Raw genomic sequence first — 23702 nt, 5'->3', positions numbered from 1 at the left:
GAGTCAGCCGGCAGAAGCCTTGCAATTAGAGCGTTCGTTTCTGTGTGTTCTGTTTCATCTACTGTTGATGGGGAAAAAGGTTCAACACTGTTAAGTATAGGCTAGAGGGTGAGAACGACGCGTGGAGCGTTCGGGTGGAAAATGCGATAGAACGAAAGAATGACGGAATTCTCGACGAACATCTGGTACGAAATTGATGATAATTGGTTGTTTGTGGTTGTTATCAGTGCTTGAGCATTTCTTTGAATAAGCATAGTCGAACGATGAACTGTGACTGATCCCGGAAGCAGATGATGAGTGGTCAGTTTGATTCTGTTTCGTTATCTGGTTTGATAACGTTTATCAGTTTTACCTTGATACTAGATTTCTAATAGGACTTGAATGAATTAAAAAAAAATTAACTGGATATCATAAGCATTTTTTAAGGTTGCAGATCTTGATTTTTTATCGAATTCTTAGCTTTTAATTTTGTCCAGTCCCGACATTTCAAATGCTTTAGAATTGCACTAAGTTTTAGAACGTTTATCTCACTGGTGCCAAATTTTGATGTCTAGGTTATTGAAAAAATGTATACTCAACGTTCCAGGTCTTAAAATTGGTCTTACACATTTTATAAACTTGGAATTTAGACAATTTCGGTTGCCTTGATATTTTTTCTAAGTCCTTGATTTGATTTTTTGTTTACTTTGGAACACTGCTAATCAAAGTTCACATGATGTTCTTAACTTGGAAAACTGTTCAACGACGGAAGAGATGCTTCGTGAAATTCAATTCTCATATCATATAGGGGAAATGTTGGCTTCGGCAGTACCTTAACCTATTATTGTCAAGGGGGTAAATAACGTCCTTGGGAGCTTAATTTTGGCATGTGGATACATTGTGTCAGGGCATCTATTGGACAAATTTGAGTGCTCTAGGACTTTGTTTACCCCCTGACGATAATAGGTTAAGGTATTGCCGAAGCCAACATTTCCCCTAGATTAGTAATTTCAGAGCATTTCGGAGGATAGCTAAAGGTACTTCGATTGCTGCTCACGCATCTCGATACTTGTCGTAAGTTCCCTATGTCTATAAGTTTCGAAAAACGTACTATCATGATATTCCTGTTTACTATCGAGGGAACAGACGCAACATAGAAGCGAGACTCCAGCAGAAGGTCTCGGAAAATGGTGCACAGTCACAATCATGCGCTATTTGCAAATGGTGCGCTTCAAGTCTCGTAGGATAGGATACCATCAAGCACACACATGCTGAAGCTGGTCATTCGATCCCGTTGAGCGACTACGGCGTGGCCAATGCTTGAACAAGATAGATCGAAACATATTTTTTTTTTTTTAATCTTTATTTTAGAGATTTTTAGCCTGAGGCTAGTTCATCTCTTATCGAAACATATTGTGTAGAAGTGAATATTTTAGAGAAGGAAATTAAAAGAAGATGACAGCTTCTTAATATATCTAAGGATTACAGGAGACCAAGGGGTTTACCACTTTTTGGTCTGTAACATTTCGTAATTTTATTTTCTTGCTCCAAAAAATATAATATACAGAAGATAGACAAAATCACTGCCAACATTTCAAAGAGGCGTAATTGCTTTGGTAAACAATGGCTTTAGTCGTCGATTTCTCGCAACTAAAAGCTCACCCCTCCAAATTAACAATGCTAGCTGGTAGATGAAACATTCCACTACCTGTTGATGTCATTAACCTTCATCAGCGACATTGTTAACAAATGCAATTACCCCCCTTTGAAATGTTGGCACTGAAAGAAAACAGACAATTTTTTCTCATAATTCAAATGGCACTAACTTTTCAAAAAATAATCCAATTTTGATGAAACCGGATGTATTTGACGGGGAATTTTCAATATTTTGAATAAGTCATTTGAAAATGTGTGGTAGCCAGTGGCCACCGGATGATACTAGATGATACTAGAAGCAATTCTGAATTCAATGCTGTTCACAGATCTAAGCTCTGTTGAGAAACAACCGAGATCTGGCCATTTCTTCGAAATCGGTTCCGGTAAAGTGACCAGTAATGTTAATTTTTTGAATCACGTCAATATGGGTATCAATCCTCATGATTTTTCAGTGCGATATCTCCAGTATCTTTTTCAGCGTCACAATTTGCGATGGCCGTCCTGGAGCAGATTCTGGGTTCCCTTAGGGCAGTGACCAATTTAGGACATGACGTGTACCATATCAATATGGGTGTCAAACTTCAAGATTTTGCAAGCCAATGCCAATGGTAGCTTTTTCAGGTTTACAGCTTCCTCCGGTTTCCTTGGAGCAGGTGCTGGATCAATATAATCGAACGGTGGTTTTTTAAGTCCGCAGCTTGTCATGGTTACCCTGGAGTAGGTTCTGGATGCCTATGGTACTGAACGGAAGCTTCATCCCCTCAGAACATTTGCCGTCTTTTCTAAACCAGAATTGCGAGTGTATTCTCGGATGAGAACCTACCTGACGAGCACGTTTCTCTAGCAGCCAGTAATGTTCCAATGTCTGATCAATCTTTGGCAGCAATCAACATCGAACTCGCTATGATAACTAGGGCGGCTTCGCAACTGAAGTCTTCATTTAAGCCTGGACCTGACGGAGTTCCTCCGTCTTTCTCAAGCAACACATCGATAGCCTGGTGGCTCCTCTCTGCCTTCTGTTCGAAATGTCCCTCGCCAGTGGGGTGTTTCCTTCCTGTTGGAAATCAGCTGAGATGTTTCCAGTGCATAAGAAGGGATGCAAAAGAAACATCGACAACTATCGCGGCATCACATCGTTGTGTGCCATATCTAAACTGTTCGAGCTGGTCGTTATGGAACCATTAAGGCCGGCGCACAATAGATACGTTTTCGGGTTTTTTGACAGATAATGCATGGGCTAACTGTCAAAAAACCCGAAAACGTATCTATTGTGCGCCGGCCTTTAGTCTCTCACTTCAAGCAGCACTTGAGCAAAGACCAGCATGCTTTCATGGCAGGGCGGTCGACTACTTCCAACCTTCTGTGTCTCACAGTCATCTACACTGACCTATCAGCCGCCTTCGACAAGTTAAACCATCCTATAGCGATCGCCAAACTGGATAGGCTCGGTATAAACGGCAGTCTCCTCAGTTGGAAGTTGCAATCGACGACTGCCGATCTCCTTCGTTCCCTGCCACTTCGGGTATTCCGCAAGGTAGCCACTTCGGCCCGTTGATATTTCTTGTGTATTTCAACGACGTCAATTTCGTCCTCGACGGTCCACGACTGTCGTTCGCAGACGACATGAAAATCTATCTCCGAAACCGAGCCATCGCTGACTGCAACCTTCTCCAACTCCAACTCAAAACTTTTGCTAATTGGTGCCAACTGAACCGCATGGTGGTTTGGATTTATTCAATGTTCAGTAATCACGTTCTCACGGAAGAAACATCCAATTACATTCAATTATATCTTAGAAGGCGTTGACGTACATCGTTTGAATCACATTAAGGATCTGGAAGTCATCTTAGATTGTCAACTCGCATACTGCCAGCATATCTCGTACGTGATCGACAAGGTATCATTTTCACGATACCTAAAAGTTTCACGGACATCTACTGTTTGAAGTCGCTTTACTGCTCCTTCGTCCGGTCGGAGTTTGAATACTGCTGCCCTGTATGGAATCCCAAGTACCAAAACAGTGTACAAAGAGTAGAGTCTATTCAACGACATTTCATATGGTTAGCCCTTCGACGATTGCCTTGGAGGGATCCTCATCGCCTTCCAAGCTACGAAAGTCGGTGCCAGTTAATTCACCTGGATCCTTTGTGGAGTCGACGAGATACGACAAGGGCCCTGTTTGTGGCAGACATTCTACAGGGCAGAATCGATTGTCCTTCTATTCTACAACAAATCGACGTTAACGTTCAACCACGAACACTCCGTAACAACGCAATGCTGAGGATACCTTTTCGTCGTACAAACTATAGTTCGTATGGTGCTATCAATGGGCTACAAAGGGTTTTCAATCGTGTTGCTTCCTTATTTATTAGGAATTAAGTTGGATTTCATGGCATTTGCAGCTTGTTACTTCTTGACTATATTGTATTTCCTAGTATTGCTTAATCCATCATTATGACTAAACCGAAGACTTCAAATCAAGAAGACTGACAACTCTGCCATAATCTAAGCGACGGATACAGTAGCGCTGCTCTCGAGCAAAGGTGGAAGTAACGCATAGATAAATTATCAAATACACAAACCATTTTTCTGAGGTTGTAATTTTTGCTATCCAATTCGTTCGAAGCATTTAGCTCATAGCGTTCGTATGAGAAAATGGTAGAGTTGCCAGTCTTCTTGATATGTTGTCTTCGACTAAACCCAGTCTGTTGATGTAGAACCAAATAAACTAATTTGAGACATGACCTAAACCACATCAATATGGGTGTCATACTTCGAGATTTTGCAAACCAATGCCAATGGTAGCTTTTTCAGATTCACCGGAGCAAGCGGTTTCCTTGGAGCAGATTTTGGTTCCCTGGGGGAAGTGGCCAATTTGAGACATGACCGGAACGATATCAATAGCGCTGTTTTTAAGAGATTTCCCACTGGAGGAATCCGCCCGCGAATAACCGTTAGGTTAAGCGTAAAGGGTGAACACGAAATTATTGCGACACATTCAACAGGGCATAACTTTTTTACCATTGGGTAAAAATCAACCAAATTTTGCACACTTTCTCATTGATGTGTATTGTGTACATGCTGTCAAACTCGAAGTCGTGTTTTTCGATTCAACGAAAATGGAGGTGAACCAACGCGAGTTGAGAGAACAAATTCTTTCCAAACACCTGGAATTTCCTGACCTGTCGCACTGGCAGTTGGGAAAAATGTTGAACATTCACCATTCAACCGTCTCCAGAGTGTTGAAGTGGTTCCAGGACCGGTTGACGTTGGACCACGGCAAAGGAACTGGAAGAAAACCGGGACCGGAGAACAAAAAGATGGAGGGAAAGGTGAAGCGGATGATTAAAGCAAATCCCAACGTCTCAAGCCGTGATTTGGCTAAAAAGATCGGCATGTCGCAGAGCTACGTCCAGAATGCAAAGAAGAGAGCTGGACTACATACATACAAGGTACAGAACTTCCCAAACCGCGATGAGCGGCAACAATCGACGGCTAAAACTCGGGCACGGAAGCTCTACGAGAAGATGCTGACAAAATATGGCTGCTGTGTGATGGACGACGAAACGTATATAAAAGCCGATTTTAAGCAAATTCCGGGGTTGGAGTTTTTCACCGGCAAGAGCAAGTTCGATGTGGACGACAAATTTAAGAAGAAGAAAATGTCGAAGTTCGCCTCCAAATATCTCATTTAGCAGGCCATCTGCTCTTGCGGACTGAGGAGTGAGCCTTTCGTGGCAAAGGGCACAGTAAATGGCGAGATCTACAAATCTGAGTGCCTCGAGAAGCGCCTTTTGCCGTTCTTGCAGCAGCACGACGAAGCTCCGCTATTTTGGCCAGATTTGGCATCATGCCACTATTCTAAAAGTGTCCTGGAGTGGTATGAGGCCAATTCTGTCCATTTTGTTCCAAAGGACATGAATCCGCCAAACTGTCCGGAGCTGCGCCCGGTGGAGCAGTACTGGGCAATAATGAAGCGGGAACTAAGGAAGAGCAAGAAGACAGTCAAAGATGAGAAGGACATGTTAAGAAAATGGAAAAAAAAACTGAGAAACTGGTACCGGATGACACTGTAAAGACTTTGATGGAGGGCATCAAGCGAAAATGCGTTCAATTTTACACTCAAGGCTCCATCGATTAACTTTTCTTTTGATTTCTGAAGTAAATATATGTATAAAACTACCCTAAAATTTTGGTTTGATTCTAAACATTATAAGAAAATTGGCATGACATTTTTTGTGTCGCAATAATTTCGTGTTCGCCCTTTACTATCCGGAATCATTTTCTTGCGGAGCTGGGTCTCAAAATGTGCTCAAAGCAAGACAAATATAATGGGATTAAAAACAAGTGTTTCAAATGTAAAATGTAAAGTGACTAGTCACCGGGAAAAAACCAAAAGATAACAAATTTGGAAAAATATACCTCATCCTCTCTTCAAAAACAATAAGATTTCAAGACCCTTTGGCTGGACTAGATTTTCAAGATACAGATCTATTAAGAGATTTTTTTCCGAAACAAATTTGAGCAGATTTTAGAATGAATTCTAGAGATAATTTAGGAAAATATCTAAGAGAGTTTTTACTAGAACTCCCAAATGTGAAGAGGATTTCCAGGATTCGTGAAATATACCAAGGGAAGCGAATTTTGAGGCTACACTTTCAAAAAATTCTGCGAAGATCTATCTAGAAATTACGAGGATAATTCAAAGCGCGTTTCGAATGGTATTTCTGGAGAATTTTAATGAGAATTTGTTGCAGGTCGAAGTAATCAGGAGGCACTACCCTAGTAACCCGTTTGGTTTGAAAATAGCATCAAGTGCAAACTTTGTTAATTTGTTATCAAACTCTCTTCCTTCACAGACTCAAATGCTGCCCGGTCTCCCTGTGCTCTAGATGTTCTAACTTCCAACGCCAAACGTTATTGGAGTGCAAGGAATCCAGTTCATTGTTCACAGCTTCCAACCAGCATGTCTTGTCAGCTCGACCCGAGATCGTTCGATGAGATCTCCGGTCGAGCTGACAAGACATGCTGGTTTGGAAGCTGTGAACAATGAACTGGATTCCTTGCACTCCAATAACGTTTGGCGACTTGTGAAGCGTCCTATATCCTGCTTTCCTATATGGTGAACTAAGAGAAGATGTTTTTATGGCAGTTCCAAAAACAGTTGAAGCTCCAAGCAATCTGGTGTGCAAACTAGCGAAATCGTTACATGGCCTTAAGCAAAGTACTCGATGATGGAACGAGAAGATGAACTGTCTGATGCTGAAGAATAACTTCGTCCGTTCCAAACACGACTACTGTTTGTACACCAGGGTGAGCCGAGTCGAAATAATCTACGTGGATGATCTACTCCTGATGGTAGACAAAATTGGTATCGATTGATCGATCAACTGAAGAAAACATTGCCGCTGAAATTAGAGATTTCAGATTGCGGAGAAGTTAGACATTTCGATGATCGAGAAAAAGGATTTATTGCACTTTCGATGGAGGCGGCCATTGATAAACTTCTGACGAAATTTGGAATGGAAAAGTGCAACCCTGTGCAACCGATGGAGAAGGGCTTTCTGTTTCCCGAATCGAGCTGTGGTACTGATCAAACCAACCGCGAGCTGCTTGGCAGTATGATGTACCTTATACTATGCGTCAGACCTGACATCTGTTACGCTGTTGGACATATGGGAAGATACCAGCAACGTCCCAGCGATAGCAACTGGCAAGCTCTGAAGAAGATTGTTAGATACTTGAAGGGAACCAAGTCATTGAGATTCTTGTTTCGCCGCGAGCATGACGTATCAGTGTTGACCGGATATGCAGATGCAAATTGGGCGATTGGGCTTCAGATAGCAGCAATCGAAAATCAATAAGCGGATACCTTTTCAAGGTCTTCGACTGTACCGTCAGTTGGTCTAGCAAAAAACAACAAACTGTGGCAATGTCATCAAGCGAGGCTGAGTACGTGGCACTAAGCGCTGCGGTATCCGATGGAATTTAACTGAAGGGCATCTTGGAGGAGTTAGGTGTACTGCAAGCTGAAGAACCATTCACAATATCCGAAGACAAGCATGGATGTATTGCAATGATTTCTTCTTCTTCTTCTTCTTCTTCTTCTTCTTCTTCTTCGCATTTCAAGCTTATTGCATACCGCATATTAGCTTATTGCGTGCTCTCAACTTAGTGTTCTAGATGCACTTCCACAGTTATTAATTGAGAGCTTTCGATGCCTGTACCATTTTTGCATTGATATGATTGTGTGGCAAGTCCAATCATACTTCTATGCCCAGGGAAGTCGAGAAATTTTCCAACCCGAAAAATTCCTAGACCGAACCGGGAATCGAACCCAGCCACCTCCAGCATGGTCTTGCTTTGTAGCTGCGCATTTACCGACTGAGCTAAGGGAGGCCCCATTGCAATGGCTAGTAATACTGAATGTAAACGTGCTAGGCACATTGATATCAAGCACTACTTTTTGCGGGACCATGTGATAGCTGGAACTTTTTGTGTGCAACCAATAAAAACTAATGGACAGTTAGCAGATACATTCATAAAGGCACTCGAAGCTGAAGGATTACGTGCAATGAGATCGCTAATAGGATTGGCTGATTAAGAGAGGGTGTTGAAGATCGAAGTAATCAGGTGACACTACCCTAGTGACCTGTTTGTTTGAAGATATCAACAATGGCAAACTTTGTTAATTCGTTATCAAACTCTCTTCCTGTACAGACTCAAAATATAGTTCTTCCTTAATTCAAACCACCGTTATAAATTTTCAGAAGAATTAGAGGAGAACTCCAAGGCAATTCTGAGAAAAATTCAAAGATAATTCTCGGAGAGAGATTTTTCCCTACCTGATGGTGTTGGCAGGGAAGGGGGATTACAAGTTTTGCTCAAAAACGCGAATTAGCCCTTTTCAATTGTTGGTCGAAAATTTGAGGTGAATTGCATGGGAACTCTAAGGAAAATTTCAAGCAAATTTAAAATTCAAAGAATTTTAAGAATTTTTTGGAGTGTTCTACAGATACTTTCTGGACTGTTATAAATACATTTTCAAGAGACTTCCAGAGTGAATTTAAAATTTATTTTTGAAGACTTCTGAAAACAACTCTTTATCAAATAAAAGCCTGTAAAGTTTTGAGCGAAGACTTGTCAACGTGTCGCAGATCCAAATTCAATATCCAGTAAAGGTCTTAGAAATGACCTATTTAACCTTCGGCTGAATCGCAGGGCTGGTAGCGAGTCACTTTTTAGTGACTTGGTCACTTTTTCAAGCCAGTCACTAAAAAGTCTTTTTTTAAGGCCAAGTCACTTTCTTGTAATCAGTCACTATTTTCAACGTTTTTTTAGCGTGAATTTATTTTAAGATTGATCATTCTTTGCTTTGTGACGTTTAGTCGTCTTTCTCTATCTAGAGGGTGTCTACTCATCCTTCTAAATAAAATTACCTAAGTTTTCCAGAACTTCAACGGATAAATTCCAGGCTATTTTTAAAAACATGCTTTTTTGTAGATCAAAACAATAGCAATTTACCCAAACGTTTTAAAAACATGGCGATCAGGTTAAAAGAAACAGCTTTACAATCAAATCCATTGAATGTTGAATTTAACACTTAATTAATTTCTCACTTTATAAAGTTAAAAAAAAACTTACATAATTTGAGTTAGTCCAAGATCTAAAAATATGCAATCTATTCCATGTACATGTTCTAGATATTAAAAATTTTCAAAGTGTCAGAATTAATGAAATAAAAAATGATTTATTTCAAGTTCGTAAGTAACATTATGAAAGATTATAAATCTTCATTGCAGTCCATTAACTTCACAACAATTGTAGGAACTTTGGAGAAGTTCTAAGGAATGAAAGGAAATGCTGAGAATTTCAGTGAAGTTCCATTAACAAACTGCGGGAACATAAGGGAAGTTAACACGCTAAAAATATGTAGAACTTACTGGAAGCTTTAAGACTCTCAAAGCGGTTCTTTAGCATCCGAAATTTTCAGGAACGTTTATGAAGTTCGTAGAATTTCAGAGAACTTCACAGGTATCAAGCAAACTTGAGAAATATAGAAAACTTGAGGGTATTGTGCAAATTTTTAAGAAGTTCTAAGCACCTCAGAAAAGCTAGATCTAGAGATCTTTGGGGAATTTCAGATTTTAAGAGTAGTTCCCGTCTTTTGGAGCAGTTTAAAAATCTATAATAGTAAATTTAGAAATTCAGGATAGTTCCATGATGTGCCGAAAAAAAAATCAAGAACCTTTAAGATGTTCCGATTCAGGGATGTACAGAGGCCTTCAGAAAAATTATGAAAACTTCAGAAATATTTCAGGAACTTCACAGAAGTCCAAAGAATTTCAGGGAAATTTAAAAGTGTTTACGGGAAATCCATTTATTTTCGAGCAGAACTGAGATCCTCAATAGAATTTAGAGCATCGGGAACATCGAGACAGATTAGAGAATCACAGGACAGTTCAAATATGTTCAAGGAATTGTAGAAACCCTTTAAAAAGTTTCGAGAAGCTCAGCGTATTCCCGGAAACTTCAGCAAAGCTCCGAAAGAATTTCTGGAACGTGATAAAAATTATATGAACATCCGGAAAACGTGAGAATATTTAAAGGGTGTTATATCATGGAGAATTCAAGAACTTAAAAAAATGCAAAAATTTAGCTTAATTGATTAAAGAACATCAACGAAGTTCCATTGATTAAAAAAAAATGCAAGAACTTTTAGAGAATTTCTAATACATTTAGATGGTTGCATGATATTCAGCGAAGTTCCGAGTACTTCGACGACGATCAGATAGCTTCAGAATAATCCCATTAAATTAAGCAAATTTGAAGCGACTTACGAAGTTCCGTGGAATTATGGGGTATTCCAAGAATTCTAGGATTGATCCGAAAACGTCAGAAGCGTCAGATAATTATGAATATACATCAGAAAATTTGAAGGATTTTCAAACAAAATTTAGAGAACTTCAGGTAAGCATAGAAAAGTTCAGGGAAATTAGCGATAAGTAATAACTATTATAATACTTCAGAAAAATTGTCGAAACTTCAAGGCAAATCATTTAATTTCAGTAAAATAGTGGGTTCTTAAAAAAATTCTGATAAATTCAGGGCAGTCTTTATTTACGGGAAGTTTCATGAACTTCAGAAAAATCTTGAGAACATCAGAGAAAATCATAGAACTATATTAATAATGTCGGTCTAATTCCTTGAAATTTGCGGGAGCACAAAAGTTCCAGAAATTTAGAAAAACTTTGAAACCTTCACAGAAGGACAGTGATCTTCAAAAACATTTCGAGAACTTCATAGAAATCTATGGAGTTTAAAAGGAGATCCACGAACTTCAGGAATTTGTATGAAGATTAGCAAAATGCTGGTGCATTTGAAAGAAGTTTTGTAAGCTTCGAAAATTGGGAAAATATCAGGTGGAGGTCAGTTCCATTCGTTCCAGAAAATTAATGAAAATTTAAGGCAGTTCCCAGATTTTCAGATAACTTCAGACACGTTAAAAATTTAATTCTTCCCATGAGTTTAGAAGCTCAGTGAAGCTTAAACATTTTTAGGTTAGTCAATTAAATTCAGCGCAGTACAACAAGCTAACTGCAAAAACCTTAGAGAAGTGTTGAGAATTTCAGAAAAGAACAGAGAACCTCAGAGCAGTTCAGTTAAGATTAGAGAAGTCACATAAATTTTAAAGAAGTTAAGAGAATTCAGTGAATTTTTAAACCTTTAAAGGAGATCCATGATCGTTAGAAAAATTGAGGTAACTTTAGGAAGTCCTATAAAGTTCAGGAAAGTTTAAGAATTTAATGATAAGTTTTGTTAGCATCAGGCTAGTTTCTTAAACAAAAAAGAACTGCAAACCAGTTTCATTAACTTCAGGGCAAATTTGGGAACTTCAAGTAGTTCTGAAGACCTCAGAATATTTTTTTTTTTAATTCTTTATTAAAGAGATTTTTAGCCTTAGGCTAGTTCATCTGTAGACCTCAGAATCGTCCATTCTGATGTCCATTGAAATATACCTCAACATTTCGATGAAGCTTCGAATTCAAATTTCTTTTAGTTTTCCTCGGAAATATCTTGAAATTATCCACAATAAGAAACCCTTCGGAAAGATTCTCCGAATATTCATTGAATTCATTTCAGATTTCTGTTTGAATCTCGCTCCTTCCCTTGGAATTCTACTCACATTGAAAGTCTCCTAAGAATTCATTGGCATTTCTCCTCACAAATTCTTTAGAATTCTTCTCATAATTGGTTTGGCAAACTCTCCTGAATTTATTTTCCGAATTCCTTTGAAGATGTTCTGGAGTTATTCTCATATTTAATTGTAATCCTCCTTTTAGTACTTTCAAAAAGATTCCAAGGACTTATGCCCGAATTCGTTTTCTCGCACAAACTTTATGAAATTATCCTCAGAAGACCCTTGGAATTTTTCTTCTGAAGTAGTTGCTCCTCAGAAATTACTAAGCGTTTTCAATCCTTTAAATTTGTCGAACCTCTTAACGGAATCCCTTTATGAAAAGCTTTGAGTGTGTTGGTTTATTTCCTTTAAATTCCGTTATAATTGCTGTGGTGTTGACTACTTGGCACTGATGAAGTCCGCAAGTAGTATACGAAATACGCGTATCTGTCAAAAGAGAAGCAATTATAACGGAGTTTAAAGGAAATAAACCAACACACTCAAAGCTCTTCATAAGAGTTTTCATTAAAATTTACTAATGGTGAGAAAATTGCCATGCCAAGGACCTCTTCTCGTATCATGGAGTAAGTCGAGGTAAGAAACGAATCATGAACTTGCTGAAAACTTTAAGCGATTAAGCAAGCCTTTTTTGTAGATGTAGGGTAAATGATGGCTTCGGCAGCCATCGACTGTTTTCGGCAACCACAATTTAAACGTCAATTTCGATGTATTTTCTCACTTAAACACTTCGCTGAATGTATTTAAACGATTCCTTAGTCTTTCAACTTCCATCCTAATACATTTTTACGACTGAGCAAACCTGTTATGCCAGGTGTTTCTTCAAAAGAAACATAAGCACATCAAAATACGGCTGATTTCGAGTTGCCGATAATAGAACAGCTGGTTTACACGCAGTTTAAACGGAAAGGTTGCCGAAGTAAAAGAGGCTGCCGACAATAGTCACACTCACCTAAGAAGTTTGGAGCGCCTTAAAAACGTTTTCAAACCGTTTTGGACAGTTTTGTTGATTGGAATGGATAGAATAGCTAGCAGCAGATGAATGTAAACAAACCGACACGTCATATGTGTGCGTGACACTGAGAAAATGCTAATAGAAGTGCGGAAGCTGCTTAGATTGACGAGAATACGTAAATTCCCCTATATCGAGATGGTTGTAGTTTTCTTCACTCGTCGCTTTCAATCATAGTAACATCCTGGTTACTGCTTGAACTGCATACCTGGCGTTTACTTGCTATGGTCATTCATGTCGGTTTGTCGGTGATTGTACTGCATTAGAGGTCCATGTGTTATTTCAAGGAAAAATGTCCCCAAGGTACTAATATATATCTTGAATTGCTTGAATTTCAGGGAATTTTGTTATCTTTATTGAGTCGACACCCTGATGCTGAACGTTTCTCCAAGAATTAAAATGAACATAAATTTTACTTATCGAATGTTTCAAAAACATCAGGGACTCTGCCAGCTTTTACAGATATACATACTAAGATTTTCTTCCTAATTTCCAGGACAACCACGTGCAGTTCTGGGAGTTTCCTAATCACCTTGCTTCTCTAAAGATCTAGTGATTGCTACACGAGCTACATCACGCACAAATGGGACCGCCTCAAGAACCAATTTGTCAAATTCGATCCGATAGGAAAAATGCTACAAGTCATCCAAGCCTTCCATTCCAAGTCGGCTTATCTAATCTACCGCCCCATCGGCCGCGTCAATATTTACACCTACTCGCAGTCCCAGAGTGTGAATCACAATTGCCACTTGAATGACATTCCAAAATAAAGCGCACAATTCGCAGCAAATTTCATCGTCATCATCATCATCACCTCGAGGCCGATCAATTACCTTCTGAAAAAAAAAATCATTCAATCCAGAGCTTCTGTTAGTACACGGACAGCAACGAAAATAACGAAATGGTGATGAATGTGCTAATGTGCAAGTCGTTACCTTTGGACATCTCTGTAGTCCGTTTCACGTGGAAAAGGTGATAACCGATTTTACAACTGAAGTGGAAAGTCGTGACCGTAAGCCTCTTACGTCATCCATCTGACTGTACGGTTTTGTAGTTATCATCAAAGTTGACCAACTTCGCCAGGCTGGACCGTCCCAGAACGGTGCGATGTGGGCGGCGGTGGTGATGCATCGTGATTCAGACCCAGTATGGGAGTGTCCCGACCCGACCCAACCCGACTGCAGGGATTAGTCCGATTACCGTTGTAAGCCGTGATTAAGCGATATCACGTTCGGCTGGTACATTGCAATGCCATCAAGCATTATGGTGTTTACTTTTGTTTGGAAAAGTTGTTGTGCTTAGTAATTTACACCCTCCGTGAATGATGTGATAAATTAATTTGTAATCTGTGAAATTTTTGCTTTGAAGCGATGTGAGATGGGAGCAATTCGTTCACACTTCTGTTTTCGCACCATGAACGGTTATTTTTACTACTTACTAGGCTGGGTTAGAGAAGTGAAAAAGGTTAGAATTTTTCGAATTCTTGCTGAACCAGTCTAATATGCATCGATTGTTCCTGCTGTTCCCCGTACTGGTTTCCTTACTCGCCGTCAACGTATTTCCGTAGCTGGAAGCTCGGAAAAAGTCTAACCTTTGTGCAAATATTTTCGCTTTTCCTTGTGATGAATTTGTGTTTCAAGGCGGTGGCGGTGGCTATTGGCTCCAAGTTGAACCTGAGCCATGTGGCCGGGGATGGATCGCTCTTTGCACCATCGTTCATTACGTTTTTTTATATAGAGAGTTAAGGTTAAGTCCAATTTAATTTTCAGTTGATCCATCTGTAAAAAAATAATGCTGTTATTCTTCCGGTCTAACTTCAAAATTTTCACTCCGTGTTTTCACTGAAGGTGCACTCGATTGCGCACCCTAGTGAAGCTCCAGTAAAAACACGGAGTGTGGTTCGACGGTACCAGATTTTTGAAGTTTGATCGGGAGAATAATAACATTAATCTATCTATTTAAAGATGGATTAAATAAAAATTTAATTTAACCTAACGTTAGCTTTCTATATTATAAAGCAATGAACGATTCACTTCTTCACTTCAAAGAGCGATCCACCCCTGCATGAGTCAATTACATACAACAACTGGTTGCTTTAGCACGAGAGATGCGGTAATGGGGGGGCGGGGGGTGAGTATTTCACTGTTCGATACCTACACTGCCTCCCTTCGCATGTCGGTCCCATAGTCGTTTTTGTCAAAACTGAGTTTTTCAGTGCAAATGGTAGCAAACTACCCATATTTTCATAATACTGGATGAACTCATCAATTTTGTTCTGAAAAAGTTTGGAAAGACAGTCACATTGGTACAGTGTTGGAAGAGTGGCAGTACAGTGCTGTTCGATATAATAGCAGCGCAAAATTGACATCTTTGACATGTTGTAACTTTGTTCTCTTGAGATCAATTGAGCTAAAACTTGCTCCACAGAACAACAAATATGTTCAATTTTACGATTACAAAATACCAAATTTTTGGAAGCACCTACCGGAAAGTGAGATACTAGGTAAAATTGTTCGAAATAATAGCAGTTTTTGATTTGAAAATTTATGCACTGCTAATATTTTAAACATTTTTAACAGAATAGTTACATTTGTTTCTTGGGCCGGGATTGTTTGAATTTTGAGAAATGTAAAATTTAAAATCTCAAAATTGAGTTGAAATGCAAATTACTAAAACTGCTATTACTTCGAACAATTTTACCTCGTATATCACTTTCCGGCAGGTGCTTCCAAAAATTTTGCATTCTGTAATCGTAAAATTAAACATATTTGTAGTTCTGTGACTAAGGTTTCAACTCAATTGATCATAAGACAACAAAGTTACATCATGAATGTGTATGCAAATCGGCATGCGCTGCTATTATATCGAACATCACTGTATATACCTACCTAACTTCTACCGTTGAGCAGCTTGTCGCCTTTAGCAAAAAGTTTTTATTTTATTTTCATTTGTTTGTTCTACAACCAAACCCCTTCACCTTGCCCCCGCTCTACTTCACGATCCGTCTTCTATATTATGAATGCATAGAACTCACAAATTATTAGCTCGCGGCCCAAGTCACGTTTCTCGAAACGTTGCTTGCTTTTTTGTGATGGTTGCTTTAGTGTTGGTTTTTGGTGCCACAATTAAAAGCGAGAAGGGGGTGACGCGTTGACTGATCCAAGAACTATGTTCAGCATGCTTAGTAACTGATCCTGGGCTGCTAAAAAGGACTTTATTTCCATGAACTGTTGTGCCAACAATTTAACCTTTTGCCGGTGCACTTTAGTCTTTCAACCTCATGGCTCGAGTATTACATAAGTCCATGCATGGATTGGGGTTGTTGAATGCGTTATCTCAACCCCAGTTGAGTAAATGTTTATCGCATGGAAATTAATTGAACTGGATTATTGCGACTTTGTTATCTCAATACTTTATGGGTTTATCTAGCTTATAGGAAAGCTTGAGGTTTGCTTTTTAAAAGCGATGGGAGAAGTCAAAGAAGTACAGTGAAATTTCCCGCGTAACTTTTCAAATATTCCAATTTAAGTAGAGTGTCCATCCAACCGGAAAATCCGGGGGAAAACCGGGAATTCGGATTTGCCAGGAAAAAAATTGGAAAAATTCCCCAAATCGCACCTAACACAGATTTCAAAGTTGAATTTCATCCGGTCTCACCAAACGGTGTTTATTCAATCACCGCGTGGTGATTGGTGGTGTTCTGGAGTACACAACGAAACAGGCAGTCTGCAAGCAGCAAGCTGCAGCCCACATGATCATCCATAGAAGGAGGAAGAAGCCGCACCGCTATTGATCGGAATCAGTAGCTCTTCGTGAGTCACTGTAGGCCATCTATGTCAAGCGCGTCATACTAAAGCGTATAAACAGAGAGAACCCCGCTCAAATTCCTATTCCCACACAGAACACAAGCTCCTGCTGCAGTTAACAAATAAGATTTATTATATAAGGACCACGTTGTCCTACGTCACCATCGCGTACAACCCCATAGGGCTGTCCCTTAAGTTTTTTTTATACCTTTTAAGCCTTAAAGTACTTCTGTTCGCTTCTAGTTGTACGTATTCATGCAAGGGCAGTAGATTGAGGATTGCATCTAACACATTATAGCAATACATGCTAGACGTTGTAGTTTTGCCAGCTTCCTCTGTGCGGTAGCCTCTTTCATTTTTGGCCACCACGCTAACAATCATAAGTTACTTTTAGACGGATTACTGATGTGTAAATCCACATTGTAATTGTTGGATTTAAGCCCCATTTTCTATAAACAGTTTTGTAGCACAACCACAGGGCACTGGTTGCTTTGTTGATCACAGAATCAATTTGAGCATTCCAATTCAACTTCGAATGCAATATAACTCCTAGTTATGTGATCTAAGATGGATCTGTTCTCCTCCAATGTTGAACTCCTTTAGGTTGAACTTCCTCTTTCTAGTAAAAGGCACGATTACAACTTTTGACGGATTAATGTTTAGGCCTTCCTTAATTCATCAAGATTGGTTAAACTTTAGATGAATTCTTCAGTGGCACTGATGAAGTCTGCAAGTAGTGGACGAAATACGCGTATCTTTCAAAGATAAACAATTAAACGGAATGAAAAGGAAATAAATCAACACACTGAAAAAGCTCTTCATAAAGGGATTCCATTAAGATGTTCTACAAAATTAAAAGATAAATCAAGCGTAACTATTCAAATCGACTATCGACTGCTAGCAGCATGACCAAATCAATTATAAAGTGCTCCCTCGTAATCTAACGTATGTCGATTCGGCCAACCAAAGTGGCCTTTTTTGACAGACAAATGGACTTATTATTGTTTTCTAATGGCATGCTCTCGCCCTTAAGAAACTTAATTTGACAGGTCCTGGTCATTTGGTCATACCGGGAGCGGAGGTAGTGATTCTGATTCAGGAGGAAGTTTCAAACTGTTTCACGGAATAAGAGGGCGACCCCGGCGTAGTGGTTAACATCCATACCTCTCACGCCAAAGTCACGAGTTCAAATCTCACCCCCGGACAAGTCACGAATGACCCAAGATTGTTAAAGTGACTATAATAAAAAAAAAAAAAAGTTTCACGGAATAAGATGAAAACATAGGAATTCAACAACGTCATCCAGTGTCAAGGAGGATTCTGACGAATCTCGAGGTGGATTCTGACAAATTGCAAAGAGAATTTTGATTCTCCGAAGTTCTTGAAACTTCTCTGAATTTCTTGGAATTTCTCTGAATTGGAAAATTCTAGATAGAGCTGGAATTAGGGCCTAACAGCTTTTGTAAACAATGACTTCTATCGATGATTTCTAGGAATTCAAGGCACGTCCACGCAGACCAACCTAGCCATCGGATAGGGGAAGTCTTTCCCTACCCGATGAGGATGTTGGTTTGCGTGAGCGAGCCTTGAATTTCTAGAAATCATTAAGAGAAGTCATTGTTTACAAAAGCTGTTAGGCCCTAATTCCAGCTCCATCTAGAATTGTTAAGTTGTCCTTGGAACTTCCCAGAAGTTCGTGGAACTTCCCAGAAGTTCGTGGAACTTCCCAGAAGTTCGTGGAACTTCCCAGAAGTTCGTGGAACTTCCCAGAAGTTCGTGGAACTTCCCAGAAGTTCGTGGAACTTCCCAGAAGTTCGTGGAACTTCCCAGAAGTTCGTGGAACTTCCCAGAAGTTCGTGGAACTTCCCAGAAGTTCGTGGAACTTCCCAGAAGTTCGTGGAACTTCCCAGAAGTTCGTGGAACTTCCCAGAAGTTCGTGGAACTTCCCAGAAGTTCGTGGAACTTCCCAGAAGTTCGTGGAACTTCCCAGAAGTTCGTGGAACTTCCCAGAAGTTCGTGGAACTTCCCAGAAGTTCGTGGAACTTCCCAGAAGTTCGTGGAACTTCCCAGAAGTTCGTGGAACTTCCCAGAAGTTCGTGGAACTTCCCAGAAGTTCGTGGAACTTCCCAGAAGTTCGTGGAACTTCCCAGAAGTTCGTGGAACTTCCCAGAAGTTCGTGGAACTTCCCAGAAGTTCGTGGAACTTCCCAGAAGTTCGTGGAACTTCCCAGAAGTTCGTGGAACTTCCCAGAAGTTCGTGGAACTTCCCAGAAGTTCGTGGAACTTCCCAGAAGTTCGTGGAACTTCCCAGAAGTTCGTGGAACTTCCCAGAAGTTCGTGGAACTTCCCAGAAGTTCGTGGAACTTCCCAGAAGTTCGTGGAACTTCCCAGAAGTTCGTGGAACTTCCCAGAAGTTCGTGGAACTTCCCAGAAGTTCGTGGAACTTCCCAGAAGTTCGTGGAACTTCCCAGAAGTTCGTGGAACTTCCCAGAAGTTCGTGGAACTTCCCAGAAGTTCGTGGAACTTCCCAGAAGTTCGTGGAACTTCCCAGAAGTTCGTGGAACTTCCCAGAAGTTCGTGGAACTTCCCAGAAGTTCGTGGAACTTCCCAGAAGTTCGTGGAACTTCCCAGAAGTTCGTGGAACTTCCCAGAAGTTCGTGGAACTTCCCAGAAGTTCGTGGAACTTCCCAGAAGTTCGTGGAACTTCCCAGAAGTTCGTGGAACTTCCCAGAAGTTCGTGGAACTTCCCAAAAGATCGTAAAACTTCGCGGAACTTCTTTGATCATGTTTTCAAAAACGGGAAGGCACATTCTAAAATTCTTTGGTAGTTAAATTGTTTAATAATTAAATTGCAAAATTGTTTTAGATTGCTTAGTTCTTAATTTTTTCGTTTTTTAAATTGTTAAATGAATGCCAAGGTTAGGTTAGCTTAGCTATATTAATGAGACTTTCAGCCGTAGACTGGTTGGTCTCAAACAAATACCCAATGGATCCTGGTTATTTTGCCATTCGGAGAACGAAGAAGGTGATTATGCTTCAGGAGGAGGTTTCCTGGAATAAGACGAAAACCTAGGATTTCAACATCGAGATCCAGTGTCAAGATGAATCCCGGGGAGAATTCTGACGAATTCTAAGGAGGATTCTAATTAATCTCGAGGTGGATTCTGCCGAATCTCGAGGTGGATTTTGACGAACCCCAAGGAGCAATCTCACGAATCCTGAGGATCATTCCGACGAATTCCGATGATTCTCCGAAGTATTTTAAACTTCTCTGAAGTTCTTGGAACTTCTTTGAAGTGTGTAAAATTGTTAAGTTGTCCTTGAAATTTTCCAGAAGCTCGTGAAACTTCCCAGAAGATCGTGAACTTCTTGGAACTTGAGAAAATGAGTTGTTAAACTGTTTTATCATTAAAGTGTTAAACTGCACAGGCTCTTGGTACTTCCACAAAATTCATATTTCTGGAAAATTCCTAAATCTTCTCTGAAGTTCCTGAAATTTCCCTGAAGTTTTTGGTACTATGATGAAAATCTTGGAACTTATCTGAAGTTCATGGAGCTTCTTTAAATTCATTGAAGTTTTTTGAGATTTTAAGCCATCCTTGGAATTTCCAAAAAGCTCCTGGAACTTTCCTGAAGTTCTTCTTAAGAGTTTTTTGAACTTTGCATTACATTTTGGAACTTCCTAGATGTTTTTAAAATTCCCAGAATTTCGCGGAACATTCAAGAAGTTCCTAGAATTTTTATTTCTTGAAACTTCTCAAAAGTTCGTGGAAATTTTCAGATTTTCGTGAAACTGTTTAATAGATAAATTAATTGTTTGTCGTGAGGTGTTGGATTAGGCCCAATGCCTGACCATCGGAGAAGTCGTGAGATTTTTAAAAATTTGATCTTTGGATATCTCATGTTTTGCGTTCATTATTGTTCATCATCTTGTTGGAGTACACAGGATTTATTTTCCATATCCGTTAAGATTCCTATCGAGATCCGTTGGAATTATTGTCGGGATTCGTTTGAGTCCCAGTGAAAATTCAATAGAATTCTTGTCGGGATCCATTCTGATAGACATCCACTGGATTCATTTTTCAGATCCGTTGGAATTCCTATCGAGATTCATTGGAATTCTTTCGAGATCCGTTGGATTCTTGTCAGAATCCATTGGAATCTCGGTCTGGATCCATAGGAATCCCTTTTGCAGTAGCGTTGCCTAACCTCACTTTTTAATTTTTCAACAACTTTGAAAACGTTATTTAGGTCATACTTACTTTCAAATCAGTTTCAAAAGGCATAGGGTTTTCTAGTTTCACTGATTTGTATCCATTAAAGTAATATGTTTCTATTTGTTTACGTTTTGAGAGTTATTGAACAGGTAGATTGAGGTTATGGTGACGCCCTGTTGGGACCCCAGAATACCTTTCGGAATCCGTACGAGTTACGGTTAGGATCTGAAATCTCAATTCAGATCGGCTGGAATTTCTGTTGGAATCCGTTGTTATCCTACTAGTCCGTATGCGTTGAGGCCCCGTTTAAAATTTATTGGAATCCCATTTTAGATGGTTTGGAATTTTTGTTCAGATCCGTTAGAACCCCAGTCGAGATCCATTGGAATTTATGTGGAAATCCCTGATGAAACCAGTGAAAATATCCGATGGAATCCTTTAAAAGATCGGTTGAAATCCCTTTTTAGGTCGGTTGGGGTTCGTGTTAAGATCGGTTGGAGTGTTTTTGATCTGTTGGAACCTGCGTCGGGATTCGTTGAAATTCCTATCGGAATCCGTTGCAATCTCAGTCAGGTTTCCTTGAAATTCCTGTAATTATCTATTATAATCGCTGTTGGGATCCGTTGGAATCATTCTTGAGGTCCATTAGAATCCCTATCGAAAACCACACCGGGTTCCCGTGAAGACCCTGGCGGGATCCGTAAAAATCCCTCTTTGGATCCGTTTAAGGTCGTCCTCGAAATTTACTGTTTCTAAACTTAGTACATCTGTATTTTTCCTCGTTCACAACATTCATCCTCGGCGTCTTGCATACATCTTAACATGCAATAAATTCAAACTTCCTGCAAACTTTCCATTATTTAGTGCCACCTAAAGCTATATACAGAAGAGTAACTGTTTTGCTTTTATTTCCTCTAGCTTTCCTTTTACCTTTATTGCATATTTCAACATGAATTTCCTCAAGCACAAGCCAATTTTATGCAACCATGACTCAGTCGTTTCAACCTCGGTTTTTTGTGCTTTCACCATATTCCCAAACAAAATCCACCACATGAGAATTTTCTCTACAACCTTGAACTACAAAGCGGAACCCTCAACAGGACCGACGACGGCTCGACGAAGCTTCCGTGCGACATGTGACTTGACTTGTTCCAGCTGGAGGTGGCAGTCAGTCTAAATCAAGGGAAAACTCATCGTCGTCTGCTTCTGCTTCGGATTCAAAAATCAATACCGACCGAATGATTTTGCGGTGCTCCTGGCTGGTGTCTCACACGTGTGGTTCTGCTTAGTTCAGGACTCTTTCGTAACAGGCAGTTTTTCGATTAATTTTCCAACTTTGTGACAACGACGACCACATTCAATTTCGCCACCAATCGTCAAGAAGCAGCAGTTGATAAGCTGCTTTCGCGAATTTAAGCTGCCACCACGCTCTTTTTATGGGAGGCTGTGTGTGTGCGGGTGCGCTAATATGTCCCTAGTTGCGTCGTTCATCGCGCCAAAGGCAATCGGTTGTTCGAAAATTCTGTCACGTTCCCATATCAAATTATCATTTCAGAACCGTGCGTACTTATTGCCAGTAGACAAACCGGATTGGGTCGGGTTTGGCGGCAGGAAATTGCACACAAATGGCACAAACTGTTCAATACGAATTGTAAGGCGAATGTGCGGCTTCGAATTTGGTTTATGGAATTTATTTTATGATGCATTCGTGATGGGCATTGGGATGAGTTTTGTAGGAAAAAGCAACGGAGATTTCTGTAAAAATAAATCCGATTTCGTAGATTTCATCATCCGTTGAAATTAATCATTTCTAAAAATATACGGAAGCTTTCTTAGATCTGGCATCACTGCTGGCAAAGGTGTAGAGAAAACCATTGCTTAAGGACAAGATTGATGGAATCCTGTCTTCTTCTTCAATCCTTTATTTAACGTCGGTCTCTGTAAATCCTGCCTTCTCTGCTTCAACATCCAGAAGTCTTGCAGATCTGAAAGTTAAATTCTCAGCTTGCTTCTCTGCAACAAACACTCAGATATATTTTGAACTTCGTTCATTAAGTAGGTCGCCCGAGAAAAAGAAAATTTTAAAGCAAATTGTTTCAAGGATGGCCACTGAACCGGGAAAATCGGGAATCGAAAACAACTGGGAATTTGATTGCAATTTTAACATATAATTTTTAATAACAGTCCGATGTCTTGAATATTTCTCTTTGAATTTTGAATCCTGTCCCATAATCTTGAAAAGTTTTCTTAGACTAGGTTGTTGAGATTTGTTCTCAACTGAAGTCTCAGAATTTTGACTATTTTTGGTAATCCTTGGATCTGAAATTTCTGTGTATGGACTCTACACCTTAATTTGAATTTTTTTAAACTTATTTCCAGATATGTTTTCAAATTTCTAAAGAGTCTCGTTAAGACCATTTTAAAATGTCTTCTGCATTACTTTTAGTTTCAGGATTCCCCTCAATTTTCTTATGATTCCGTCTGGTAATCCCTAGATGCATAAAATTCTATATTTGTGAAGAACACTTATAGGGTGGCCACTTACCGGGAATTCCGGGAAAAACCCGGGAATTTATTATTACCGGGAAAAAACCCCGGGAATTCAATGGCACTACCGAGAAAATTTAACTCAAAGAATCGGTATCTAGTTGTTTCTAGAATTGTTTCACTTTTCAATGAAACACAGTTTGACAAACTTTGACATTTTTGGGTGATTTGATTGGATCCCCTTATTTTACGATGGTGCATAATGGAAGAAATAAAATAAATATATTTTTTCATGATATCCTGATGATAAATTTGTGTAATATTATTAGTCTCAAAAGCAGGGTTTTT

The 23702-nt window shown here is 39.6% G+C and overlaps 1 protein-coding gene across 2 annotated transcripts in view; it reads left to right on the top strand.

Annotated features, from left to right (window-relative positions):
* Nucleotides 1–23702, top strand: part of LOC135707709 (solute carrier family 66 member 2) — a 95083-nt gene that overhangs the window by 1278 nt on the left and 70103 nt on the right. The window lies entirely within an intron of this gene.

Source organism: Ochlerotatus camptorhynchus, unplaced genomic scaffold (assembly GCF_037179485.1).
Source record: "Ochlerotatus camptorhynchus isolate MF236.1 unplaced genomic scaffold, CSIRO-AGI_Acam_v1.1 ptg000316l, whole genome shotgun sequence".
In the NCBI taxonomy this organism is placed as follows: Eukaryota; Metazoa; Arthropoda; class Insecta; order Diptera; family Culicidae; genus Ochlerotatus; species Ochlerotatus camptorhynchus.
This window is presented reverse-complemented; position numbering and strand designations above follow the sequence as displayed.